The 9,153-nt window shown below is 40.0% G+C and overlaps 1 protein-coding gene across 6 annotated transcripts in view; it reads left to right on the top strand.

Moving 5' to 3' along the window:
- LOC133472183 (protocadherin-9) overlaps positions 1-9,153 on the top strand; it is a 254,796-nt gene that overhangs the window by 122,878 nt on the left and 122,765 nt on the right. The window lies entirely within an intron of this gene.

Below are 9,153 nucleotides of genomic sequence, written 5' to 3' on the forward strand. Positions count from 1 at the left end.
CGCGTGCCAGCGCTACATGTAGTCTGGTGGTTTATTTGCCTTTTCTGCCTTCTTAGGGCCAAACTCTCCCATTCATGCAGTTTTTTTATTTTTTTTATTTTTTACATGCCCCGTTTGCGCACCTTTCACATACGCTCATACTCCCATTCAGACTTCTCACCCACCCACCACGCATAACATGGAAATTTGTGCACAACCACCAAAGTGGCATTAATTCTGAGGCTGGCTGAAAATCATGAAGCATGGAGTTTTCCTGAGAATAAAGAATGAATGAATCGAAATCCATTTGGAAAATATACCACACAATATGAAAATATCATCCATAGTGGATGTGTCACTGCCAGTGAGACATGTGCACTGCTCTGTCTAACACACTACACTTTTTATTTTCTTTAAATGCTGCATGACATGAATCCAATAAAAGTAAGCTAATCATAATACTGTGCTAATGACTGAATGCATGTTTGAAGGTCCATCGATAAAAAAGCGGGTGTGCCTGCCATTCTACGGCTCAGCGGTGTCCTGAAACCTTCCTTGCAGCACAGACCAGGCGAGTCATTTGACGTATTTTACGACCGACAAAGAAATAAAGTAAAACAAATGATTCAATATCTAACTGACCATTGCACCATTAGGATACTGTAGTTGTAATAGTGAGCCCTGCACCTGAAAAAAAAAAAACACATGCAGCGGAATAGCGCTACAATCGCAGAGGTGAAAAAAAGTCAGCTGGCGCCGATACTTTTCATCATGTAATATGATATGTTAATGTTTGCTCATCGGCATAATGTGGCAGGGACACATTACGGCCAAGAGCGTAGGTGCGAGTCATGGGCCAGGTGTGTCCCGCACCATCAGCACGAGTCAACCATCATCAGGCAGTTACATTAAGTGAATCAAAATGTGCATTATGGTGTTTCACCTTCATGAGGGGCTGGACTTACTACAACCACTGGAGTGAAGAAGAAAGTTCTTCAGTCAACAGGAGAATGCGCGAGCATATCCACAGGGTCAGAGTTGACAGGGAACGCACACATTTTAGGGTTGCTACACCCAGAGTGCCTGGCATGAGCGTTTGTTGATGACAAATTTGAGTTGACGGGAGAATGGGCATAGTCAGAGAAGCGCGCAGCTGCATGCGCTTTATGACTTTTTCACACGGGAGACCATTACAGTGGCTGGGACTTGTAAAACAAGATACCGAATTGTGAGAAACTTTTACATTTCCGAAAACAAATGAACAAAAGTTGAAACAAATTTACATTACAGAAAACAAATTACCAAAACAGGAAACAAATTAATAAAAGCCAAAACAAATTACAAGTGACACAAACTGGAAGAGAACGTACAATATCACAGATTGTCGCGATATTACGATTCCTTCATGCATCATTATGATTCCCACGCACTTTCGTGGCAGGACACGCCCTGCTTCAATATTACAGGCTCCAGGACATGTGCCGCTACACTATAATTGGCTGCTTGTATCCCGCAAGAACACGCCCTGCTGCTTCCAGACGGTAAAAGAAGTATGTGACTTATTAAGTGTGGCGTGTTAATATAAATGTCATTAACCCTAAAGCCTGCCGAACACTGCGCAACGTGATCGAACCTGACTCGACCGGACCATCGCATAAAAATAAGTGTTGCCGACGCACCCCCGCACATTTAGCTACTGTATATATGGACGCCCTGCACAGACAGCGTTTGATGCAAAATATACAATATATTGTATTTTGTCACATTTCTTAAACCATAAAAAGATACATGAATAGTTAAGGAAGAAGCAGGTTGGTAAAGAGAGAGGATGTTGGCGAGAATTAAAGTGAAAGTATGAATATTTGAAAGGAAGCTCGCCGGCTCCATTCATTTGAACGTACATTCTGGTCACAAACTTTTACATCCACAGGCGCATTATACAGTAGTTATGTATTGATGTAAAATATTTGATGCTTAATATACTATTTATATGGCTTGAGTGTAAAAGTGTTTCAGCTTTTGTTCATTTGTTTTCTGAAATGTAAATTTGTTTTGACTTTCGTTAATTTATTTTTTGAAATACAAAAGTGTTTCACAATTCATTTTGTTTTGCACTTCCCAGCCACTGGAGAATATGGCCCTTAGTGAATTTAGCAATAAGGAATGCACATAAAGTAAGTGAAGATCTATTAAGTCACTAACAAACTAGAGTGTTGGCTATTTAAATAAGAAATAGATAGGAGGTTTGTGTAGGCCTGGGTCAACATATTCATGGCACGTCATAAAAATCTATCTTTATGAGACACTTGAAGATATCTTTAGCTCACAGAATAAGGGGCTGTTATAAATAATTTGCACCGTTTTCAACACATTATTGGTGTGGAAAGAAACTGCATACAAGCCTAGAGATTAGTCTACATGAAGACGATGCAATGTAGAAATAATGGACTTGAGCGGAGCAGCAATTAAAATGCTTCAGAGTGTCACATTTAAAAAGTAACCAAAAAAAAGAAAACTTTCAACAGCTTTGTGTCACATGATCTGTGACTGGTACTGGCGCATGGACATGGTGCCAGTGCACAACAACTTCCCTCACTCTAAAACTAGCACATCTCTTGAGGGCACACGGCACACGGGAGATAGCTTGAAATTGATACATCACCAGTGCTCATTATCTTGGATATACTTTTGACTTAATTTCCCAATTACTTGATTATACATTGGAAATTATTTGTTAATGTTTCCCACTTGCAAGGGTTTGCACCAGTCATTAATTATTTTGAGAGTCTGAGGACAATAAATGACTGGGTGCCACTTTGATAGATCCCCTCCTGCTGATTCTTTGTCACACAGAGGAATCAAGTGTTGATTCATTCACTACATGTGCACCGAAGGATTTTGACAAAGACCTCACTTCACTAAAATGACTTTTTATCCACACTGACATGATGTATTTTCAAATGATCACATAAAGATTAACTGTATACATTATATTTCAACTTCTCTATTAGAAGTCATTTTAATGACTAATTGTTTCTGTTTTGTGTTATTTTTTTTAGTTCCCGCATTCTTCATCACTGTCAATTTGTGTAATTTAGTGTAATGTATCTTTTAGTTACTGTGGTGAATACAAATTAACTAAAGCAAAGCTGCATTGTACGTAACTGAAGAGTAGCTCCCCTTGTCGCACATAAATAAACTTCAGGCTGCTCCACCAATATTACTTGTAAAATCCATGTAAAACGCCCTGTGGTCATCATCCCAGATTTAGAGAGAATATCATCGGAAAGGTTAAACACTACAATAGACTGCCTTTCAATGGGACTCATCACCAACAAGAGATGAGTAAAGAAAAAATAAAAATAGGCATAAATACTACGTGCATAAGAGTTATGAGCTGTCGGGATCTTGAACCTAGGTCCCCCACGGTGGCAGGTAATGATCTTAACCATAGGCAGGCCAGGCTGGAATTTGCCCTAAAACAAAACCATACTGAGAAATAAAAAAAATATTATGTGACAAGAAAAAAAGTGAGACAAAGCTTAACCTAACCCACCAAAGTGATTAAAATTCTCAAACTTGGAGAAAGAAAGGGTCTGTCGATCTCCACCATACAAGCTCTGTTGTGAAACCAGTTGAAGTAATGCCATGGCTTGAGTTTGCATGGCTTCTTCTGGGACTTCATTGATGTGACAAATGAAGGCAGCAGCAAAATTCATAATTCATAAACATGTCTGACAACCTAAAGATGGATGAAAACAAACTGAAATGGAAATCTTTCACCATATAGCAAAAGATGATCCAAAACATGCTGCCAAAACAACAGAGGAGCAAAAAGTGCAAGGTTTTAGACTGAACAAGTCAATCTCCAAACTTAAATCCTATCGAGCATGCATTTTATCAGAGGAGAGTGAAGGGAGTATTCCCCCAAAACAACCAAAACTGCGGCGAAAGCCTAAAAAAACAACATGAAAGAAGCATACAAACGTCTGCTGTCAGTGGGTCACACACGCCACACACAAGTGTTACTCACACTCACACGCTAGAACTTTTTAAGGTATACTTTAAATCTGTTCTTTTCTGTGCCAGCACTTTTTCTTACCTAATACAGTTGATTGGTGTTTTTTGTTTTTTTGTTTTTTACTGTTCTCCTCTCAAAAAAAGAATAATACAAACACTATCATTGTACAGAATGTATGGTTACGGCTTACTCTTTGAAAAAAGTGGAAAAGAAAAGTGGCAACCAACCCAAACATTCATCACCATTTATGTTGCAAGAACAAGCCCTTATTGTTCACAATCCACTACTTGTGCATTGTGTGTGATTATGTATATGCAGATACCATACCAACTTGATCACTAGATATGAATAAAATTGTGTGCTTGTTAATATGTTGACATGTTGTGAATGATGTTTTTTTCATGTTCATTTTGTGCTCAGCAATAGTCATTTCCTGGTTGACTGTGCAGTGGTTAACAAAGAAGACTTTATTAAGGGGGGTCGTAGCACTTCAAACGAGATATTAAATTTGGCATAATTCTATGTTCACAAATACTGGCCTGATGGCCTCCCATTGCAATCAAAAAGATGATGATGTTTATGTTTCAAAATTAATAGCCACACTAAGACAAGAAAATAATTACAGTAAAGCACATTACATTTTTTAGTGTATCAGCAAATGTTTTTATAACATGCTATTTGACAGGTTCTGAAATACTGTTGTATCATCTCTTTCACAGAACAAGTTACACTGGCAGCAAAATGTCCCCCACTAATAAAATTGACATCTGCGTCAGCATTTTAATCTATATTGATGGATAAACAACGTATTTGGTTTCATGAAGATTCTGAATGAAAAGGCTTGTTTGTTTTAACATCTAGAGGACTGGTGGAAGACGTACTGAAAATGTGGATTATGGCTATGTTTAATGTGACAACCACCATACCAGTTTTGAGGCTAGAATGTGTCTTTTTTGTACAGTGTGTGTGTAAGTGTGTGTGTGTGTAAGTTTATCAGTTCATGTTGGAATAACTTAACGTATACAGTGGATTTATTTAAGGAGACCATATATGTAGATGTCTTTGGGAACATGTCACCTTTTTCTCTCTCCATCAAAGGTTTGGACAGATTTGGAATATACTGTATCAGTAATGCCTTTGTCATTTTAAATTCTTTAGAGGCCCTTTATCTCTTTTCAGCAGCCCAACTAACTAACAGACTGACTCTGCAGTGCCATTAGAACGCTTTTAGATTGATACTGAATTGCCATGCTTCCGCTGTAAGTGCATTTCAAAGTATGGCAGGCATCCTTTGGGGAAACACAGATGGACTGTTTACCATTCTCGTGTCATTGCATGTTTCCTCATTTCATGTTAACTTTTGAATCATCTCAGTTGGACAGCTCTTCTTCCATTTCCTTTTTTCATTATTTACCAATGATTCACCTCAGACATACGGCATGTGACATTTTATGGCAGTGACTAAGAGACGCATCCAGGCCTTGCGTGAGATGTTAACAGTTCTTTAAAAGCTTTCATTCGCTGGTGGAATTTTGACGTTGTGTCTGGGCAGCTTGTGGTATTTTTAGGTATACCAATCATATACATCTCCCAAAGCGATAGAAACAAATGAAAAACATAATTGTATTTAATTTTGATTACTTATTTCTTGGGTGTCGCGTTTGTGAATCAAGAAGCCAGTTTGAAACAGATTACACACTCACATTGTAGATCTGCACGTCAGTGGGATACATGCAGTAGGATTCCACTTTCAATACAGGGTTAGATCACAAGTTAAAGTTAATATATTTTGAAACATATACATTACGAATTATACAACTACACAACAGTTGAATGTTGATTATATTTCTCTGAAAATTTCTGTGACAAAAAAACAGACTCACTGAATGCAGACAATTTTGTTTGCATACCGTAATTGTGAGGGGAAGAACAGACGTGGCATGTGGCATGGCATTTTTTAATAGACAATTCTTCTCTGTACTTGGAGAAGTCAAGGAAGATCGATGTGAAAGTCACTTTGACTCGTTTGTTATTCAGAACACTTCAAAGGCTCAAAAGTGCGTGGTTAGAACCTGAACCCATCAGAATTGGGGCCACAAAAGTATGAGGGAGATTTATTTATATATTTCCCAGAAACAAAGAGTTCTTCTTTTCTGATTATTTCTGCACCATTTGGCTAAGCTGCTCAGTGGGCACATGGACAAATTCATATTTTGTGCATGAATCTATGAAATGTGTTATTACGTTTATTCTTGAATGGCATCAATAAGTCTAAATGTCAAATGTTTAGCTTGACTTGAGTTAAGACTTCAAGGGGAGCAGAGCAGGACACTTCCATTGTTTATTTAAAAGGGACACTTCATACTACAGAACAGCAATGTAAAATACAACTATGAATATACTGGAGTCACCATGATTGCTTGCTGTAATCTGCCCCTTTACCAGCTGTGTACAACCTTGGTTAACAAACGTCCCTGTTCACAAACAAATCAATTTATGAACAAAATTTTCAGACATATAATGGGCTGTTCGGTCCCTGTACGACCGGAGTCAGAGTTTGGTGCGCATATCCGGCAGTAAGTCGGACTCATTCCCGGTGAGGGTTGGACTCCGCCAAGGCTGCCCTTTGTCGCCGATTCTGTTCATAACTTTTATGGACAGAATTTCTAGGCGCAGCCGAGGCGTAGAGGGGGTCCGGTTTGGTGGCCTCAGTATTGCATCTCTGCTTTTTGCAGATGATGTGGTTCTGTTGGCTTCAAGCCGTGACCTCCATCTCTCATTGGAGCAGTTCGCAGCCGAGTGTGAAGCGGCTGGGATGAGAATCAGCACCTCCAAATCTGAGACCATGGTCCTCAGTCAGAAAAGGGTGGCATGACCTCTCCAGGTCGGGAATGAGATCCTGCCCCAAGTGGAGGAGTTCAAGTATCTTGGGGTCTTATTCACGAGTGAGGGAAGAATGGAACGGGAGATCGACAGGCGCATCGGTGCAGCGTCTGCAGTGATGCGGACTTTGTATCGGTCCATTGTGGTAAAGAAAGAGCTAAGCCGAAAGGCGAAGCTCTCAATTTACCGGTCGATCTTCGTTCCCACCCTCACCTATGGTCATGAGCTGTGGGTCGTGACCGAAAGAACAGGATCCCGGATACAAGCGGCCGAAATGAGTTTCCTCCGCAGGGTGTCCGGGCTCTCCCTTAGAGATAGGGTGAGAAGCTCGGTCATCCGGGAGGATCTCAGAGTAGAGCCGCTGCTCCTCCGCATTGAGAGGAGCCAGATGAGGTGGCTGGGGCATCTGATTCGGATGCCTCCCGGACGCCTCCCTGGTGAGGTGTTCCGGGCATGTCCCACCAGGAGGAGACCCCGGGGACGACCCAGGACACGCTGGAGAGACTACATCCTTCGGCTGGCCTGGGAACGCCTTGGGATCCCCCCGGAAGAGCTGGATGAAGTGGCTGGGGAGAGGGAAGTCTGGGCGTCCCTGCTGAAGCTACTTCCCCCGCGACCCGACCCGGATAAGCGGTAGAAAATGGATGGATGGATGGATAATGCTTCGGGTCATAAACTATGCTTCGGTTCCCGAACAGTTATAGCAGCTCCATGTGTCATCTAGTTCATATCAGATGAATAGAATTTTATTATTTTAATTTGTAATTTTTTTTTTATTAATTTTTTTAAAATTAATTGGCCACTCAGCTAAACTCAGCTCAACTTTATTTATTTGCTCTGGGATGCATTCTTCTAGTGGCTGACAGGCAGCTCCACGTTGGGGGCAAATCTCCTCGTGGTTATACCCTTGTAAACAAACAGCAAATAAAATAGAACAAAGTCCAATAAAAATTCACAGCTAAAAAAAATATTACGATTAAAAATAATAATGCAAAACAATTTAGCACGACCCAAAATGAGCACTAAATGGTAATAAAAAAAGTGGAAACTACAAATAAAGGAGAAAGTTACAATCCTTGTAAAGTGAAAATAAATGTAAATAAAATGTTAATTTGACACACCACAAAGAAGAGTGTCGTTAACAACCCTGCCAAATTTGAAAAATAAATAAAAAAATAGCAAAATATATAAAATGAGGCTTCAAATAATGAAAACTCTTGGCTTTCTTCCTGCTCTCATACACTGAGGGCGTGTCCACTGAATGCGCTGAAACTGATGCCCCTGTCAATCAAATGCCACGCATCTGCCCTATGCCTACACATCCCTACACCCCCTTGATTAAGGTTCTTCTTCGGTGTGGACAGGTGGTCAGCTCGAGAAAGAGTCCTGGTGATTCCGAAATTCTTCATTTACAGATGATGAAGGCCAATGTGCTTGTTGGGATCTTCAAAGCAGCAGACATTTTTTGTCCCCTCCCCAGATCTGCAGAAATGCATTTGCACAACGCTAAAAAAAAATGAGGATAACCATGATTTGAATCCATTTGTAAATAAGGCGAGAACAAAAAATGTGATGAAAGTGAAGTTCTGTGAATACTTTCAGGATGCACTGCATACCATGTCTGTCGCTATGTTCACACTGCAGGTCAATTCCGATTTTTTATTTTTTTTTCCCCCAATATGATATGCATCAGATTTTTTTTCATGTCAATGTGAACAACACAATTCCATTTTTTTTTTTTTTTTTTTCCCAAATCGGACCAAGACCTGTTTCGTATGTGGATATAAATCAGATGTATCTAATGCAAATGCAGTTTGGATGCTCCCATCATGCTCACCCGACCTATACGTCATCAAAAGGCGAGAAACGTCACAATTATTTGACAAAACAGACAAAAGCAATGGTGGATGAAGGAGCAGAAAACAGTCAGTGGTGAAAAGAAAAAGCTTTAGAACTGATATAAGAAAACATTGGCTCTGGTTGCACACAATCCTTGAAATGACCACAAATGTATCAGGACTGAGACCTACACACGGGGCCATAATTACTTCCGTAAATCCACTGCGCCTCCTGCTTGTGCGCATGCGTGTCACTTCACGGACGTATTCCGTTCACAGTAGAACATTTGTTTTTGTCATGTGAATGACTATTTAAAAAGATCAGATTTAACAAAAAATCCAAATTGTGCATCATGCCCTGCAGTGTGAACTTATCCTATTGTTTCTGATGTCATCAAAATACGCCAGCATGTCAGTGACATACTTGTATAC

The sequence above is a fragment of the Phyllopteryx taeniolatus genome, chromosome 2 (genome assembly GCF_024500385.1).
Source record: "Phyllopteryx taeniolatus isolate TA_2022b chromosome 2, UOR_Ptae_1.2, whole genome shotgun sequence".
Taxonomy (NCBI): Eukaryota; Metazoa; Chordata; class Actinopteri; order Syngnathiformes; family Syngnathidae; genus Phyllopteryx; species Phyllopteryx taeniolatus.